This window comes from Trachypithecus francoisi, unplaced genomic scaffold (assembly GCF_009764315.1).
Source record: "Trachypithecus francoisi isolate TF-2019V2 unplaced genomic scaffold, Tfra_2.0 Lachesis_group3, whole genome shotgun sequence".
NCBI lineage: Eukaryota > Metazoa > Chordata > Mammalia > Primates > Cercopithecidae > Trachypithecus > Trachypithecus francoisi.
In genome coordinates, this window is record NW_022681468.1 from 4,592,960 (window position 1) to 4,613,241 (window position 20,282).

At 46.7% G+C, this 20,282-nt stretch overlaps 1 long non-coding RNA gene across 2 annotated transcripts in view; it reads left to right on the forward strand.

Annotated features, from left to right (window-relative positions):
- LOC117071353 overlaps nt 1–19,787 on the forward strand; it is a 37,019-nt gene extending 17,232 nt beyond the window's left edge. The window contains exons 2-4 of one of the 2 annotated variants that reach the window (XR_004432254.1): nt 18,090–18,297; nt 19,002–19,176; nt 19,489–19,787. This is a non-coding gene — a long non-coding RNA (uncharacterized LOC117071353). Of the gene's footprint in view, nt 1–18,086; nt 18,298–19,001; nt 19,177–19,488 lie in introns of both variants that reach the window. The other variant, XR_004432253.1, reaches the window with a different exon arrangement.
- The last annotated feature ends 495 nt before the right edge of the window (nt 19,788–20,282 follow it).

Genomic DNA, 20,282 nt, shown 5'->3' on the forward strand with positions numbered 1-20,282 from the left:
TCACTGTGTTGGTCAGGCTGGTCTCAAACTCCTGACCTCAAGTGATCCACCCACCTTGGCCTCCCAAAGTACTGGGATTACAGGCATGAGCCACTGTGTCTGGCCAAAATGACATGTATTATAAAACCTCTTAAGCCAGGCGCGGTGGCTCACACCTGTAATCCCAACACTTTGGGAGACCGAGTCAGGTGGATCACAAGGTCAGGAGATCAAGACCATGCTAGCTAACACGGTGAAACCCCATCTCTATTAAAAATACAAAATAATTAGCCGGGCTTGGTGGTGGGTGTCTGTAGTCCCAGCTACTTGGGAAGCTGAGGCATGAGAATGTCATGAACCTGGGAGGCGGAGCTTGCACTGAGCAAGATTGCACCACTGCACTCCAGCCTGGGCAACAGAGCAAGACTCCATCTCAAAAAAAAAAAAAAACTCTTGGCCGGGCGCGGTGGCTCAAGCCTGTAATCCCAGCACTTTGGGAGGCCAAGACGGGTGGATCACGAGGTCAGGAGATCGAGACCATCCTGGCTAACACGGTGAAACCCCGTCTCTACTAAAAATACAAAAACTAGCTGGGCGAGGTGGCGGGCGCCTGTAGTCCCAGCTACTCGGGAGGCTGAGGCAGGAGAATGGCGTAAACCCGGGAGGCGGAGCTTGCAGTGAGCTGAGATCCGGCCACTGCACTCCAGTCCGGAGACAGAGCGAGACTCCGCCTCAAAAAAAAAAAAAAAAAAACTCTTGAAACAGATCCTTTTCCTAAAATGGAATAAGTACAGAATTAGACCTCAATAAAAACGGACATATGATATAGATGGCAGGATTAATTTAAGAAAAGGTATTGGAGGCCGGGCGCGGTGGCTCAAGCCTGTAATCCCAGCACTTTGGGAGGCCAAGACGGGCGGATCACGAGGTCAGGAGATCGAGACCATCCTGGCTAACACGGTGAAACCCTGTCTCTACTAAAAATACAAAAACTAGCCGGCGAGGTGGCGGGCGCCTGTAGTCCCAGCTACTCGGAGGCTGAGGCAGGAGAATGGCATAAACCCGGGAGGCGGAGCTTGCAGTGAGCTGAGAACCGGCCACTGCACTCCAGCCCAGGTGACAGAGCGAGACTCCGTCTCAAAAAAAGAAAAGGTATTGGAACAATCAACTAACCATTTATAATTTTAAAATTGGATTCCTACTTCCCTCCTCACTCCAAAATAAACTCCAGATAGAGCAAAGATTTTAATATTTAAGAAAACCATAAGAGTCCAAAAAGAAATGACTTGAATAAATATATTTATAATCTTGAAGTGAGGAAAGCTTTTCTAAACATAGCCCAAAATTCAGAAGCCATAGGATATTTTTATTTTATATCTTGCATGACACAAGACACCATATGAAAAGACAACAAGCTTGGAAAAAATATTCACAATACATATGGCAAGGGATTAACATCCTTAATAATAAAAACTTACGTCGAGCAATTAGAAAGAGAAAGTAACCCAGTAGAAAAAAATAGACAAAGGACATAAGCAAGCAATTCACAAAAGTTGCATTCACTAGGATTTTTGTTGATGACTTTTGAGTTTCCTGTCATGCCTAGAAAGAATTTCCCAACTCCAGGATGCTCATTGTTTCTGATAACTAAAGAAATGCAAATTGGAACAATTTTTTACTATCACATTGGAAAATATCAACTATCAATATAAAATTGATAATAGTGTTAGCACAGATGTTAGTGTTGGCACAAGTATTAAGAAACAGAATGGGTTCACATGCTTGGTGAGAAAAAAAAACAGGCATTTTGATTTTCCATTAGTGAGAATGTAAGTTGCCATTATTTATTTGGAGGGCAATTTGATCATTTCTGTCAAAATATTTATTGTAGTTATGTGATTTGACTCAACTCAAGTTCTAGGGCTTTCCCCTCATAAATGTAGAAAGATTATGTGTATAAGGATTTTCAGCAAGACATCGTTCTTAATAGTGAAAAATTGGCAATAATCCAGATAACCGTCAATAGAGAATTCAATAAATAAATTACGGAAATGACATACTTCACAGCTGTTGAACCGTGAATTCATAAACTTATATAGACTGATATGAAAAGATCATCAAAACATATTAAATGAAAAATACAGGCCTGGTGTGGTGGCTCACACCTGTATCCTAGCACTTTGGGAGGCCAAAGCAGAAGCATCAATCATTTAAACCCAGGAGGTTGAAACTGCAGTGAGTCATGATCACACCATTGCACTCCAGCCTGGGCCACAGAGCAAGACCCTTTCTCAACGTTATATATATATGTGTATGTGTGTGTATGTTACAGATTAGTATGTATAATATTTCGTTTTCTGAAAGGCAGAAATTTTTTTTTTTTTTTGAGACTGAGTCTGGCTCTTGCTGCCCAGGCTGGAGTGCGGTGGTGCAATCTCAGCTCACTGCAACTTCTACCTCTTGGGTTCAAGCAATCCTCCTGCCTCTGCCTCCTGAGTAGCTGGGATTACAGGTGCCCACCACCACACTAATTTTTGTTTTTTTTTTTTTTGAGATGGAGTCTCACTGTGTCTCCCAGGCTGGAGTGCAGTGGCGCCATCTCCTCTTACTGCAAGCTCCATCACCTCCCGGGTTCATGCCATTCTCCTGCCTCAGCCTCCTGAGAAACTGGGACTACAGGTGCCCACCACCACACCCGGCTAATTTTTTTGTATTTTTAGTAGAGACGGGGTTTCACTGTGTTCGCCAGGATGGTCTCGAACTACTCACCTCAGGTAATCTGCCCACCTCAACCTCCCAAAGTGCTAGGATTACAGGTGTGAGCCATCGCACCCGGCCTGAGAAGGTAAAATTTGTATATACCTATAACAAAATAGGTTTAATTAAACTCTGAGTTTGAGAACTGACTTCATTATTTGCTAACACTTTCACTTTTTAGAGAGTAACCTCTAAATCTATTTTCTTGTGCCTAAAGTTAGAGTGTTAAATATTTCTTATGTGTGTCAAAAGTTTAAAAGACAAAATATATAAAATCTCTTTGTAAATGGTAATGTACTCTATAAATGTATGGTAATCAAACAAAAGTCTTTAAATGTAAATGACTCCCATAATCATCTGTATTCTTTTTGTGTGGGAGGGGGGGATAGGGTCTCACTTCTTCACCCAGGATAGAGTGCAGTGGCATGATCACGGCTCACTGCAGCCTTGACCTCCCAGGCTCAAGTGATCCCCCCACCTCAGCCTCCTGAGTAGCTGGAATTACAGGCGCATGCTACCATGCCTGGCTAATTATCTTTTGTAGAGATGGGGTCCCACTATGTTGCCCAGACTGGTCTTGAACTCCTGGGTTCAAGCAAACCTCGTGCTTCAGCCTCCCAAAGTGCTAGGATAATAGGCATGAGCCGTAGGGACATGGATGCAGCTGGAAACCATCATTCTTAGCAAACTATCGCAAGAACAGAAAAGCAAACACCGCATGTTCTCACTCATAGGTGGGAACTGAACAATGAGATCACTTGGACTCAGGAAGGGGAACATCACACACTGGGGCCTATCATGGGGAGGGGGGAGGGGGGAGGGATTGCATTGGGAGTTATACCTGATGTAAATGACGAGTTGATGGGTGCTGACGAGTTGATGGGTGCAGCACACCAACATGGCGCAAGTATACATATGTAACAAACCTGCACGTTATGCACATGTACCCTAGAACTTAAAGTATAATTAAAAAAAAAAAGGCATGAGCCACCGCACCCAGTCTGTATTCTAATAAAACTAAATAGACCTATAATTATTACTTTTTAACTTGATTTAATAACAAAGTTTAATATCTTTTTGGTGTGATAAGTCATTCTTAAGTTTTTATAGCATAACATACCCCTTAGGAAACCTCAGGAAAGCTTTTAATTTCATTCTCCAACCCAAATATATATACATACCAAATTTTGCATACAACTTTATGGATCATATAGATACTCCCTCAAAACAAAATATCATTCCATGGATTACTGCTATGAATTCTAGTCTCCAAAATGCATAAAGAAGAGGAAAACTGCTGGGCATGGTGGCTCACGCCTATAATCCCAGCACTTTAGGAGGGAAAGGCAGGCAGATCACGAGGTCAGGAGATCAAGACCACCCTGGCCAACAGGGTGAAACTCTGTCTCTACTGAAAATACAAAAATTAGCCAGGCGTCGTGGCATGTGCTTGTAATCCCAGCTACTTGGGAGGCTGAGGCAGGAGAATTGCTTGAACTTGGGAGGCAGAAGTTGCAGTGAGCTGAGATTGCGCCACTGCTCTCCAGCCTGGGTGACAGAGTGAGAATCCATCTCAAAAAAACAAACAACAAACCACAACTAGTTGGTAGATGTGACAGAAGCTTCCATATACAATAATTATGAGTAAGATAAACACCTGAGAATATGCTTAATAAGAACTGTGCTAGATCTTTATGGTGAAAACTTTAAAATGCCATTGAAGGACTCAGACGAACAATTAAATACATGGAAAGGCACACTATGTTCTTGAGTAGAAAAACTCAACATCATAAAGGTGTTAGTTCTTTCTAAGTCAGTCTATAAATTTTATGTGATTTCATTAAATTACAAGCTAAGTTTGGAAACTAGGCAATATTATTTCAAAGTTCAAGTGGAAAAAGTAAAAAAGCAAGAACAGAGGCTGGGCACAGAGGCTGGGCGCAGTGGCTCACACCTGTAATCCCAGCTGTTTGGGAGGTGAGGAGGGTGGATCGCTTGAGCTCAGGAGTTTGAAACCAGCATGGGCAACATGGCGAAACCCCATCTCTACTAAAAATACAAAAATTAGCTGGGTGTGGTGGCAGGTGCCTGTAGTCCCAGCCCTTGGGGTGCTGAGGTGGGAGAATCACTTGAGCCTAGGAGGTGGAGGTTGCAGTGAGCCAAGATCACACCACTGCACTCCAGGCTGAATGATAGAATGAGACTTTGTCTCAAAAAAAAAAAGAAGAAAAGCAAGAAGAGTCGGGGAATTCTAAGAAGAATGTATAGGGAGGGGGAGGCAGGGGAATCAGCTCTGTCAAATATTAAAATAGATAACAAAAGATGTAGTGTTGGCCGGGCGTGGTGGCTCAAGCCTGTAATCCCAGCACTTTGGGAGGCCGAGATGGGCGGATCACAAGGTCAGGAGATCGAGACCATCCTGGCTAACACGGTGAAACCCCGTCTCTACTAAAAATACAAAAACTAGCTGGGCGAGGTGGCGGGCGCCTGTAGTCCCAGCTACTCGGGAGGCTGAGGCAGGAGAATGGCGTAAACCCGGGAGGCGGAGCTTGCAGTGAGCTGAGAACTGGCCACTGCACTCCAGTCCGGGCGACAGAGGGAGACTCCGCCTCAAAAAAAAAAAAAAAAAAAAGATGTAGTGTTGCACAGGCATGCCAACAGATCCATAGAACAGAATGAGAAATCCAGAAACAAATACACCTAAGAATTTTATATGTGATTTTTAAAATGTTATTAACATTATTTAAAATCTGTAGGTAAAAGATGAATGTTCAATAAATAGGATTAGGATTGCTGGGTAGTCATCTATGAAAGTGGATGAAAGATTAAAATATAAAAAACAAAAAGTGGCCGGGCATGGTGGCTCACACCTACAATCCCTGCACTTTGGGAGGCTGAGGTGGGCAGATCACTTGAGCCTAGGAGTTCAAGACCAGCCTGGGCAACATAGACCCCATCTCAATTTAAAAACTAAATAAACAGCCAGGCGCGGTGGCTCAAGCCTGTAATCCCAGCACTTTGGGAGGCCGAGATGGGTGGATCACGAGGTCAGGAGATCGAGACCATCCTCGTCTACACGGTGAAACCCCATCTCTACTAAAAAATACAAAAAACTAGCCGGGTGTGGTGGCGGGCACCTGTAGTCCCAGCTACTCGGGAGGCTGAGGCAGGAGAATGGCGTAAACCCGGGAGGCGGAGCTTGCAGTGAGCCGAGATCGCGCCACTGCATTCCATCCTGGGTGACAGAGCGAGACCCCGTCTCAAAAAAAAAAAAAAAAAAACAACTAAATAAACAATAGAAGTAATGAAGGGGAGATATTTTTAGTCTCAGAGTGTGGAAATTCTTTCTAATATGACACAAAATTTGAAAACCATAGAAGAAATTGTGATCACATTAAAAAGTTTTTTTTATCTGATAAACCACTATAAGTGTTGCAGGATCTTAGGGGGTATCACTTTCCTGGCTAGAAACCTCTGTGGCTGGTGGCACCCTTGTCTGAATTTTGCTTGGGCTCACTGGGCTCATTCTGCCCATTCAGCCTGGCAGGCTTTGCTTGGCTCATGCTACCAGCCTGGATCCCATGCCTCCAAAGGAGTCTGTAAGTCAGGTATGGAGCAGCGAGGGGTGTGTGAACGAGCGTGGAGTCCAGCCACTGCACAGACATGCCAGCTGCTGCCACGGAGCAGGCAGCTCCAGGTGCCAGCACAGACAATGGCTCTCTGCAAGGCTGCAGCTGGACCAGGCACATCACAAGCAGCTTTCCCAGCTGGCACCAGGGAGTGCAGTGGCGCCCAGAAGCTTGGAGACACCGGGAACTGCAGGGCCCCAAAGAGAGACTCACAACCCTGGCTCAGGTAGCTCCCAGGTCTCCCAGGTCTGGGCTTCCCAAAGGCCCACAGCTCTTCTCTCCTCTTCACCTGCAACGTGGCGAGCAGTGGGCATGCTTTAACCCTGTCTGTGTTACAGTTCTTTTAGTCTCACCATTCGGTGGGTCCTGAGTTTTTGTCCTGTGAACAGGAAGAATGAGGTATGCAGACAAGTGAAGGGTGACCAAGATGAAAATGAGCTTTATTGAGTGGTAGAACAGCTCCAAGGAGACCTGGAGGAGGTAGCTCCTTTCTGCAGCCAGGGTGTTCAGCTCCTAGCAAAGAGGGTAGCTCCTCTCTGTTAGGCAGGTCAACCCAAGGAGTGTTTAGCTCCTAGCATGGAGGGTAGCTCCTCTCTGCAGCTGGTCATCCTGTCTTCAGCTCTGCTCTGGCTGAGCCCTGGGCTTTTATGGGCCTCAGAGGGGAGGAAGTGCACACTGATTGGTCCATGGGTGGCCATGGGTGGGCCTGGAAAAGGCACCACAAATTCCCACTCCAGTCCATGGGACTGCAGCCTGGCCCCAGCCTTCAGGCCCTCCCTGGCCTGAAGGTGGTGCCTCACTGGGAACCCCTGCCTTTCCACCCTGGAGCCGGTCTGTCTCCTACCACTTTTCATGGCACCCAGGCTACTCCTGCTGAGGGGTGCCTGCAGGCCAGTGCCGAGCTGCCCTTAGCACCCCCCTTGTCGTCTCTCCCATGCTCCTTGTTACCAAAAGTCCAAAGAGGAAGGTTGACATGTTAGTGCTGCCCAAGCAGGTGCACACCCAGCCAGGCTAGGACAGCGCCCAGGGTCAACCCCAATACCACTCTGAGATCAGAGTGGGTACCACGAGTGGGGAGAGGCCAGGCAGCGGAAGCAGACACCCCCAAGCCTGTGCCCTGAGGGCATAGACTGCAGAGATGCCCAGATCTCTGCAGAGATGCTGCAGAGATGCCCAGTGGGGCTCCCACCACTCCATGGAGCTTGCAGGCAGCTGGGGGCAGGGGCTTCAGGTCCTCAGTGGGCCCCTTTCTGCCTGCCCCCCATGCCCCACTGCTTCTCTGCACCCAGCCCCATTGTGACAGCCCCCAGGGTGGTAGGTTCCATGGGGGGTAGGGGGTGTTGGGGAGGGTCCAGCTTGTCCCTGGCTCCTGCTGGCTCTGTGGTTCACAGAACTGCCCCAGGCATAGCTCTACCTCCTCCCCACGCCCTCTCCACAGTGGCAGTAGGCTAGAGTGACGACATGGGGCCAGGGGCCAGAGCAGCAGAGGCTCCAGGCCTGGGAATAGGTCTCACCTGACCATGCAAGGGTGGGGGCGGCACAATCGACTGCCTCGGGGATGCGGAGCACAGGGGAGCCACTGCCACCATTCCTGCTCCCACAGCTGCCCCTGCCACCACTGCTTGTACCTTCTCACTGCGGCTGGTGCAGTGGCCACTGCCATCATAAGCAAGAATCAACAAACAACAAACTGGAAAAAGAATAAAGCACTCCTAGAAATAAATAAAAGAAAGGCTAAAAATCGAATGGACAAAGGGTATGAGCAAACACTTGGGAACAAAACAGAAACACAACTGTCTCTCAACCATTAAAAGATGCTTGGTCTTGGCTGGGCGCGGTGGCTCACGCCTGTAATCCCAACACTTTGGGAGACCAAGGTCGGGGGATCACGAGGTCAGGAGATCAAGACCATCCTGACTAACACGGTGAAACCTCGTCTCTACTAAAAATACAAAAAAAATTAGTTGGGTGTGGTAGCGGGTGCCTGTTGTCCCAACTACTTGGGAGGCTGAGGCAGGAGAATGGCGTGAACCCAGGAGGCGGAGCTTGCAGTGAGCCAAGATGGCTTCATTGCACTCCAGGGTGACAGAGCAAGACTCCATCTCAAAAAAAAAAAAGGTCAGTCTTAAACTTAAGAAAAATACAAATTAAAATAATAGTTGGCCGGGCGTGGTGGCTCAAGCCTGTAATCCCAGCACTTTGGGAGGCCGAGACGGGCAGATCACAAGTTCAGGAGATCGAGACCATCCTGGCTAATACGGTGAAACCCCATCTCTACTAAAGAATACAAAAAACTAGCCGGACGACGAGGCGAGCGCCTGTAGTCCCAGCTACTTGGGAGGCGGAGGCAGGAGAATGGCGTAAACCTGGGAGGCGGAGCTTGCAGTGAGCTGAGATCGGGCCACCGCACTCCAGCCTGGGCGCCAGAGCCAGACTCCGTCTCAAAAAATAATAATAATAATAATAATAATAATAATAGTTAAGCTGGGCTCAGTGGCAGGTGCCTGTATCCCATCCACTCAGGAGGCTGAGGCAGGAGCTTTGCTTGAGCCCAGAAGTTCTAGCCTAGCCTAGACAACGTAGGGAGACCCCATCTCTAAAAAATGTTTTTTAGAATCAGATAAAAAAATTTTTTTTTTCTTTAGGACAGGGTCTTGCTCTGTCGCCCAGACTGGAGTGTAGGGTCACAATAATGGCTCACTACAGCCTCGACTTCCTGGACTCAACTGATCCTCTCACCTCAGCCTGCCATAGTACTGGGATTACAGGCGTGAACTGCTGTACCTGGCTAAATATTTTCACAGTCAAAAAGTTTGATGACTGTTTACAAGGTATTATGAAACAAATATGTATATTACTGTTGGTGATGTAAAGCTTACCAGCTCAATAGAGAACAACATGGTGAAACCCCGTCTCTACTAAAAATACAAGAATTAGCCAGGCATGGTGGCAGGCACCTGTAGTCCCAGCTACTTGGGAGATTGAGGCAGGAGAATCGCTTGAACCTAGGAAGCAGAGGTTGCAGTGAACTGAGATCGTGCTACTGCATTCCAGCCTGGGCAACAGAGCGGGACTCCATCTCAAAAAATAAATAAATAAATACAAACAAAACAAATGACACAAATGAACGGAAAAATAATATTGAAGAAAACAGGAGATGAGAATTTAAAACAAGTGCTAATATTAGTAGTTTAAGTAGATATTGCATCTATGAAATAAGAACAGTCTGCATTCTTATAAAAAACTTGGGAAAATAAAAAAACCTCTTGAATATTAAAAACGTAACAGCAGAAATTAAAATGCTAGAAGGGTTGGAAGAGAAAGTTGAAATCAACGGCACAGTGGCTCATGCCTGTAATCCCAACAATTTGGGAGACCAAGAGTTAGGAACCAGACTGGGCAACACAGTGAGACCTCTCTCTACAAAAAAATAAAAAAAATTAGCCAGGCATAGTGGCACATGCCTGTGGTCCCAGCTACTCAGGAGGCTATTGCGGGAGGATCACTTGAGCCCAGGAGTTCAAGGCTGCAGTGAGCCACGATGGCACCACTGCACTCCAGCCTGGGTGACAGCAAAACCCTATCTCCAGGGAAAAAAAAAAAAAGGAAAATTGAAGAAATCTTCGAAAAAGAGCAAGAAACAAAGAGGAATAGTAGAAGAATAAGAAGCCAGGTGCAGTGGCTCCTGCCTGTAATCCCAGCACTTTGAGAGGTAAAGCCAGGAGTTCAAGACCATTTGGGCAACATAGTGAGACCTCCATCTCTACAAAAAAATTTAAAACTTAGCTGGGCATGGTGGTGTGTGCCTGTAGTCTCAGCTACTCAGGAAACTGACGTGGGAGGATCTCTTGAGCCCAGGTGTTCAAGATTACAGTGAGCTATGATCACACCACTGCACTCCAGCCTGGGCAACAGAGCAAGACCCTGTCTCTTCCAAAAAAAAAAAAAAACAAAGGGAGAGGCCGGGCACGGTGGCTCAAGCCTGTAATCCCAGCACTTTGGGAGGCCGAGATGGGCGGATCACGAGGTCAGGAGATCGAGACCATCCTGGCTCACACGGTGAAACCCTATCTCTACTAAATATACAAAAAATTAGCCAGGCATGGTGGTGGGCGCCTGTAGTCCCAGCTACTCAGGAGGTTGCAGCAGCAGAATCGCTTGAACCCAGGAGGTGGAGGTTGCAATGAACTGAGATCACACCACTGCACTGCAGCCTGAACGACAGAGCAAGACTCTGTCTCAAAATAAATAAATAAATAAAGTAACAAGAGTCACCTTTGCTCCAGTTCTCAACAAGTTCCTTATCTCCATCTGAGACCATTTCAGCCTGGATTTCATTGTCCATATCATTATCAGCATTTTGGTCAAAGCCATCCAACAAGTCTCTAGGAAGTTCAAACTGTTCTAACCTCTGCCCATTACCCAGTTCCAAAGTTGCTTCCAGATTTTTGGGTTGTCTTTTCAGCAGCGCCCCACTCTACTGGTAGCAATTTACTGTATTAGTACATATTCATGCTGCTGATAAGGACATACCCAAGAGTGGGAAGAAAAATAGGTTTAATGGTCTTACAGTCCACATTGCTGGGGAAGCCTCACAATCATGGCAGAAGGCAAGGAGGAGCAAGTCACATCTTACATGGATGGCAGCAGGCAGAGAGAGAGCTTGTGCAGGGAAACTCCCTTTTTTTTTTTTTTTTTTTGAGACGGAGTCTCGCTCTGTCGCCCGGGGCTGGAGTGCAGTGGCCGGATCTCAGCTCACTGCAAGCTCTGCCTCCTGGGTTTATGCCATTCTCCTGCCTCAGCCTCCCGAGTAGTTGAGACTACAGGTGCCCGCCACCTCACCCGGCTAGTTTTTTGTATTTTTTAGTAGAGATGGGGTTTCACCGTGTTAGCCAGGATGGTCTTGATCTCCTGACCTCGTGATCCGCCCATCTCGGCCTCCCAAAGTGCTGGGATTACAGGCTTGAGCCACCGCGCCCGGCCGAAACTCCCATTTTTAAAACCATCAGATCTTGTGAACCTTATTCACTATCTTGAGAATAGCACAGGAAAGACCCACCCCCATGATTCAGTTACCTCCCACCAGCTCCCTCCCACAACGTGTAGGAATTGTGGGAGTTACAATTCAAGATGAGATTTGGGTGAGGACACAGCCAAACCATATCAGGGATATTCCACTCGGAACTACTGTTACATACAACATGGATGAATCCCACAGACCTAATGCTGAGTGGATGTAACCAGACACAAGAGTACATATTGTGTAATTCCATCTGTATGAAGTTCAGAAATGGACAAAACTAATCAATGGTGTCAGAATGTTGGTTATCTTTGAGGGAGATATTGATAGGGAAGAAACAGGGAGTCTTTGGGGTGCTGGAAAGTCTGCATCTTGAGCTGGGTGTTGCCTTTGTAAAAGTGTGTCAAGTATTACACTTAGGATTTAGCACTTTATGTAAATTATACCTTAATTTAAAAAGTTAAAAATTTCAGCTGTCCAATAAAAATTAAAATAAATGAAATGCAATCCACATAGCCCTACTAAAGTCAGGAAGAGAATGTCCACTATCTACACTACTGTTCAACAGTGTATTGAAGGTATTAGCCAAAGCAATCAGATAAGAGTTATAAATTAGGGGCCGGGCGCAGTGGCTCACACCTGTAATCCCAGCAATTTGGGAGGCTGAGGTGGGTGGATCATGAGGTCAGGAGTTCAAGACCAACCTGGCCAACTTGGTGAAACCCTGTCTCTACTAAAAATACAAAAAATTAGCTGAGCATGGTGGCGGGCGCCTGTAGTCCCAGCAACTCCAGAGGCTGAGACAGGAGAACAGTTTGAACCCCGGAGATGGAGGTTGCAGTAAGCCAAGATTGTGCCATTGCACTCCAGCATGGACGACAAGAGCAAGACTCCATCTCAAAAAAAAGAAAAAAAAAAGTTATAAATTAGATGTGTAAAAATTAGAAAAGAGAAGGTAAAAGTTTTACTATTTGTTAATGATAGGATCAATATTTACACGGCCCAAGAAAATCAACTAAAAAACTGCTATTAATAAAAGAAATTTTTTAAACAGAATTCAAAGCTAGGCACCATGGTACAAGGCTGTAGTCCCAGCTTGAGGTATGAGAATTGGTTGAGTCCAGGAGTCCGAGTCCAGCAAGACCCCTTTTTTTTGTTTGTTTGTTTTTGTTTTTGGAGACAAGGTCCCATTCTGTTGCCTAGGCTGTAGCGCAATGGCAGATTCTGGCTCACTGCAGCCTCAACCTGATTATGGCTCACTACAGCCTCAACCTCCCAGTTTCAAGCTGTCCTCCCACCTCAGCCTCCCAAGTAGCTTCGTCCACAGGTACGTGCCACCACACTTAGCTAATTTTCTAGATGTTTTGTAGAGACATGGTCTCTCCATGTTGCCCAGGTTGGTCTCAAAATGGTCTCAAGTGATCCTCCTGTTTTGGCCTCCCAAAATGCTGGTATTACAGGTGTGAGCCATTGCACCTGGGCTTCAAGGCCCCAATTCTAAAATATATATATATATATATTTAAAGAGAGAATTCAGTGAAATGATAGGGTATACAATTACAGAAATCAGAAGCCTTTATACACACAAAGACACAAACAGTATTACAGTGAGCATCTTCATACATGCCCTCTTATGGATCCATATCGTAACTTCCCTTGGGTCTGTGCTCAGGAACAGGATTGGTGGGACAGAGGGTTCACATATTCTTCATTTGACTGAAACTGCTAGGTGACTCTCTAGAACAGCCACACCAGCTGGCACACCCACCAGCATCCTTGCTAGTACTTGTCATATCCCCTACATATCCTCTGTGCTTGTGGAAAATGTGCTTCTGCAAAACCAGGGGCTAGGCCGGGCTCACGCCTGTAATCCCAGCACTTTGGGAGGCTGAGGCAGGCGGATCACAAGGTCAAGAGATCGAGACCATCCTGGCCAACATGGTGAAACTCCGTCTCTACTAAAAATTTAAAAACGAGCTGGGCATGGTGGTGTACACCTGTAGTCCCGCTACTCGGGAGGCTGAGGCAGGAGAATTGCTTGAACCCGGGAGGCAGGGGTTGCAGTGAGCCAAGATTGTGCCACTGCACTCCAGCCTGGCAATAGAGCGACACTACATCTCAAAAAAGAAAAAAAAAAAAAAACAGGCTAAACGAAGAAAGAAGCAAGCATGAGATCTAGGAAACAGGGATTCTAACAGAGGGAAGTGGTGAGAGGAATCCCCTAGATGTGCAGCAGGCCTGCATTGGGGCACCACTGCTTCCCGACTCCCCACCCTCGCCTCCTTAAAAGGCTCAGGATATCAGGAGGAACTGGCCATAGGCTTAGCTAAAATTATTGTAATTGACAACAGTTCTTCTGTCTATAAAGTTTGAGTATTTCTGCCTTCTCTCAGTATCAGTCTATATCATCCCTTAAGCAGTAGATCTATGCTTTCTTTGTTCTTCTTGCCCTAAGAATAACTTTAAAGACCTTTTTTATTTTCCTTAGAATTTCTGGCAGATTACAGCACAGTCCTCCTGACAGTATTTTTCAGGATTATGTCATTCTTCAGGATCCATCTCTGATTATACTTCGCTTTATCTGTATTTTGTCCATCCTCTCAAAACATTAGCTCAACAGGGCAGGCACAATGGCTCACGCCTGTAATCCCTGCACTTTGGGAGGCCAATGTGGGCAGATCACCTGAGATCAGGAGTTCAAGACCAGCCTGGCCAACATGGGGAAATCCCATCTCTACTAAAAATACAAAACTTAGCTGGGCGTGGTGGCAGGTGCCTGTAATCACAGCTACTCGGGAGGCTGAGGGAGAAGAATCACTTGAACCAGGGAGGCGGAGGTTGCAGTGAGCCAAGGTGTGCCACTGCACTCCAGCCTGGGCGACAGAGCGAGACTCTGTCTCAAAAAAAAAAAAAAAAAAAAAAATTAGCTCAACAGGGAGCTCAGGCGGGCACACTGGTTTCCATTACTACTTCCCTCTTTTCATCTTCGTCATGATTATTCATGATTGTATAATCAGGATTTCTTTTTAAAGAAGCTCCCTACTTGATATTAGCTGACAGAACAAAAGGTTCTTGATTAAATGATGGCTCTTCCCTGCTCACTGAAAGTCAAAAGCTAACAAAATACTTTGATCAAAAAATTGATTTTGATATCCATTTTATGAAAATAGTGAAAAACTTCCAGGAGTAAATGAATAGTTTTGTGGACAGATGCTTTTAGAGGTCAAGAACCATTGATTGAGAGAGCTGTTTCTGAACAAAGAACTGGAAAAGCCAGGCTCTACCAATACACGATGTAAACGTAAATGAACCACATTACAGGCACCTACTTTCACGGAACTTTCCCCTCCTTTGCCTGAACATTTCAACAGCTTTTTTTTTTTTTTTGTATTTTTAGTAGAGACGAGGTTTCACCATGTTAGCCAGTACGGTCTTCATTTCCTGACCTCATGATCTGCCCGCCTTGGCCTCCCAAAGTGCTGGGATTACAGGTGTGAGCCACTGCGCCAAGCCAAGAATGAAATCTTGTCATTTGCAGCAACATGGATGGATGGGAGGTCGTTATACTAAGTGAAATAAACCAGGTACAGGAAGACAAATAGCACATGTTCTCATTCACATGCGGGAGCTAAAAAAGAGGTAGAGAGTAGAATGTTGGTTATCAGAGGCTAGAAAGGGAAAGAAGAGGGAAAGATGAGTCGAAGTTGGTTAATGGGTATAAAAATACAGTTAGAGGCTGGGTGCGGTGGCTCACGCCTGTAATCCCAGCACTTTGGGAGGCCGAGGTGGGCAGATCACGAGGTCAGGAGATCGAGACGGTCCTGGCGAACACAGTGAAACCCCGTCTCTACCAAAATTACAAAAAAATTAGCCGGGCGCGGTGGCGGGCGCCTGTAGTCTCAGCTTCTGGGGAGGCTGAGGCAGGAGAATGGCATGAACCTGGGAGGCGGTGGAGCTTGCAGTGAGCGGAGATCGCGCCACTGCACTCTAGCCTGGGCGACAGAGCGAGACTCTGTCTCAAAAAAAAAAAAAATACAGTTAGAAGGAATAAGTTCTAGTATTCAAGAGTACAGAAGATAAATCAGTTAATAATTTATATGTCTCAAAATATTACAAGACAGGAACTGTCATGTTCTCAGCACAAAGAAAAATGTTTGAGGTGATGGATATCCCAATTACCCTGATTTGATCATTGCACATTGCATACATGCATCAAAATATCACGTGTAGGCCAGGCGCAGTGGTTCACACCTGTAATCCCAGCACTTTGAGAGGCTGAGGTGGGCGGATCACTTGAGGTCAGGAGTTTGAGACCAGCCTGGCCAACATGGTGAGACCTTGTCTCTACTAAAAATACAAAAAAGATTAGCTGGGCATGGTGGCACATGCTGTAATCCCAGTTACTCGGGAGGCTGAGGCAGGAGAATTGCTTGCATGTAGGAGGCAGAGATTGCAGTGAGCCAAGATCATGCCATTGCACTCCAGCCTGGCCAACAGAGTGAATGAGACTCCATCTCAAAAAAAATATATCACATGTACCCCCAAAATATGTATAACTGTTATATGTCTATAATTTTTTTTAAAACCAATTCCATTCATGGTCACAATCATTGGCTCCTAAGAGGTTGTTTGGAACAAGGCTGCTGATGAGAATCATCTAACTATCAAACCCACATTAACAGTTTGTTTTTGTTTTTGTTTTTTTTTGAGACAGAATCTCAATCTGTCACCCAGGACAGAGTGCAATGGTGCAGTCTCAGCTCACTGCAGCCTCCACCTCCCATAGTGTGAACTCAGCTCACTGCAACCTCCACCTCCCAGGTTCAAGCTAGTCTCCTCCCTCAGGCTCCCAACTAGCTGGAACTACAGGTGCACACTGCCACACCTGGCTAATTTTTATATTGTTTTGTAGAGATGGGTTTTTGTTTTTGTTTGGAGATGGAGTTTTGCTCTTGTTGCCCAGGCTGGAGTGCAATGGTGCGATCTCGGCTCACTGCAACCTTTGCCTCCTAGGTTCGAGCAATTCTTCTGCCTCTTCCTCCCGGGTATCTGGGATTACAAGCATCCACCGCCACACCCGGCTAATTTTTTGTATTTCAGTAGAGACAGGGTTTCACCATGTTGGCCAGACTGGCCTCGAACTCCTGACCTCAGGTGACCCATCCGCCTCGGCCTCCCAACGTACAGTAATCCCTATAATCTGGGATTACAGGCGTGAGCCACCATGCCCAGCCGAGATAGGGTTTTGCCATGTCGCCCAGGCTCATCTCAAACTCCTGGACTCAAGCAATCCATCTGCTTCGGCCTTCCAAAATGCTGGGATTATGGTGTGAACCAATGCACCCAGCCTCTACAAAACATTTTTCTTAAAATTAGCCGGACATAGTAGTGTGTGGCTGTAGTCCCAGCTACTCAAGAAGCAGAGGTAGGAGGCTTGCTTAAGCCCAGCAGTCAGCAGTCTGAGGTTACAGTGAGTCATGATCATGCCACTAAACTCCAGCCTGAGCAATAGAACCGAGACCCTGTCTCAAAAAAAAAAAAAAATTCAACTCCCACTTCTTTTTTTTTTTTTTTTTTGAGACTGAGTCTCGCTCTGCTGCCCAGGCTGGAGTATATTGGCACCATCTTGGCCCACCGCAACCTCTGTCTCCTGGGTTCAAGCGATTCTTGTGCCTCAGCCTCCTGAGTAGGTGGGATTACAGGCATGTGCCACCACACCTGGCTAATTTTTTTGTATTTTCAGTAGAGATGGAGTTTTAGCATGTTGACTAGGCTGGTCTCAAACTCCTGACCTCAGGTCATCTGCCCACCTCGGCCTCCCAAAGTGCTGGGATTACAAGCGTGAGCCACTGCACCTGGCCCCCTACTTCTTTTATTTTATTTATTTTGGGGGAGGGGGCCTTACCATGTTGCCCAGCCTAGGCTCAAACTCCTGGGCTTAAGCAATGCACTCCCCTTGGCCTCCAAAGTGTTGGGATTACAGGCGTGAGCCACCACTCCCAGCCTTGAGTGCTTCTTATGTACTATATTTCCCCATATTTTATCTAAGTCTAGTCTCTAGAGTAATCATAGGAAGTAGACATTATTATTCCCATTTGATAAGAAACTCTCACAAGCCATGTGAGTGGCAGAGCCTGAATGTGAGTCCAGGCCTCTTTATACGGAGTGTGGAAGTCTGTGACTTACAGGGAACTTGTGTCATTGATGTATTCAGCTTACTTTCCTAAGGGGCTTTCAAGGGGGACATTTCCTCTGGATTCAATTTTCCCCTTAGCCGCTAACTGAAACCCAACCAGAATTTCAGACCCTTCAGTTCAGCTCTCCTGCAGTTGGTTGAGTCATTAGGGGAAGTCCGAATGGAGCCTGGAATAATAACAACTAAGCTCTAGTTTTTGCTGCAGGCCCTCTAGCCCGGTCCAAGAGCACCTGGCCACCCGGAGAAGCGCTGCTGGACTGGGGGACTTAGGCCATACAGCATCCACAGAGAAGCCCAGCTCCTTACTGGGACCCTGGTCCACTTCCCAAGTTGACCTTCCTGCAAGAAGAGAACATATCACGTATTTTAATACATTTGACAGTCACAGGGGAAGTCTAAGGAAGCCAGGGCCTGCCTGCTTGGGGCCTGTCCAAGTTCATCCTCTGCCGCCCTATCTCTGTTATGTTTGGTTTGGAAGTCCAGAAGATTGTGTTTATGTTCCCAGCAGGGCACCTGTTCACTGGTACCAAGAAAAGGCCCAAGTGTTTCCCTGGCATCAGGTGGTGTCTGGATCCACCACTCCACACTGTCTCTGGAAACAGCCCTTCCACGTCTCTGCATTCCCTGTTACTGTGTTGCTGGCCTTCGGACGGAGCCAAGGTGCATGGCAACACCTCTACGAGGATCTGTAGCCATTTATATTGCTTAGGCTACTGGTAAGTGGACTAAGGTTTAAAATTACTATCTTAAACATTTCTAGCTAATGTTAACCAGCCATCCAACCAACCGGTGGTGGGAGTCACAGAATGCTAAAACAATGTCACTCTCTTTACTGTTTATTCCCTGCCTACCCATCCACTGAACTGACATCTACTGAGAGCCCACTACAGGCCCAGGCAATGTCCAAGAGAGTCCCACGTCCCTGCCTGGAGTGCATGTGACAATCATCATCATTCAGGGCTATAGCACATATATGACAAAGTGCTGTCGGAGAAAAGAGAAAGGCAATCCAATCCTTTGGGATCCCAGAAGAGGTGGCTTGCGAGCTGTGCCTTGAGCACCCACTTACGGAGGACAGCATAAGCAAAAGTGGGGAGGAACGTGGGCGGGAGGGGTGTGCAGAAGTGGGCAGTGGGGTTTGGAGTGACTGAACCCTAGGAGGGTGATGGTGGCAAGAGATGAGGGGGGAGTGTTGGAGGGGCCTGGGCAGGCTGTGCTGAGGAGTTTGGACTTGACCCTAAGGCACAGAGAACCACAGAAGGGGCTGAGCATTAGAGGAACAGAGTCACACTCAGTCCCTTAGAACGTCGCTCTGGCCTCTGGTTAGACATAGTGGGTGGAACATTTGCATTCATCTCTGTTCCTTCTGGAGCCCTGCTAATACAGCAGTGAACATTATATACGTGTGTATCTCATGCAGCCACAGGACAAAAGAATGAAAGAGGAGAAAGCAGCAGGAGAGAGAAGTGAACCAAATTTTGAATGCTGGGAGCAGATGGACAGGTGGTGACTGACCTTCCCTCAAGCATCTCTGGAGCCACAGCCCCTAGCCGGCCATGTCCAGCATGTGGTAATTTATTGAACAAGAATGGGAGGTACTGGCCGGGCGTGGTGGCTCAAGCCTGTAATGCCAGCACTTTGGGAGGCCGAGACGGGCGGATCACGAGGTCAGGAGATCGAGACCATCCTGGCTAACACGATGAAACCCCGTCTCTACTAAAAATACAAAAACTAGCCGGGCGAGGTGGCGGGCGCCTGTAGTCCCAGCTACTTGGGAGGCTGAGGCAGGAGAATGGCGTAAACCCGGGAGGCGGAGCTTGCAGTGAGCTGAGATCTGGCCACTGTACTCCAGTCCGGGCCACAGAGCGAGACTCCGCCTCAAAAAAAAAAAAAAAAAAGAATGGGAGGTACTAAAACACTGACTAGAAGCTTTGTGATTTGTGGGTAAGGATACAGGAATTTCATTAGAGCCCGTCCCGCCATGTCAGAGTCTGTACGTCTTTGAAGCTGGTCAATTTCTTTAGAGAGGAACTTCACAGATGAGGAAATTGAGGCACATGGAAGTCAAGTAGTCTCTCCAAAGTCACACAGAGTCATAGCAGAGCAGGGATTTAAACTCTTAGCCAGTAAAGAATGAAAAGATAGGATTACTAATCAAAGAAATACAAATTAAAATCAGGGCTGGGCATGGTGGCTCACACGTGTAATCCCAGCAGTTTGGGAGGCCCAGGCAGGCAAATCACCTGAGGTAGGGACTTTGAGACCAGCCTGACCAACATGGAGAAACCCTGTCTCTACTAAAAATACAAAATTAGCCAGGCATGGTGGTGCATGCCTGTCATCCCAGCTACTTGGGATGCTAAGGCAGAAGAATCGCTTGAACCCGGGAGGCAGAGGTTGTGGGGAGCCGAGATTGTACCATTGCTCTCCAGCCTGGGCAACAAGAGTGAAACTCTGTCTCAAAAAAAAAAAAAACAGATTGGAAATTTTGTTTTTTTGAGACAGGGTCTCACTCTGTCACCCAGGCTGGATTGCAGTGACCCAATCATAGCTGATAGAACCAAGCCCTGAGAGAATTCACCGTGAGCCTGACCCTCCTAACACTGCTATCCTTCCTCAAAAAGCACTGGGAGATTCACCAGCTGTTCGGTTTTAAAGAGGACATTTTTACATAATAAAAATGTTTTTGAATATTTATAGT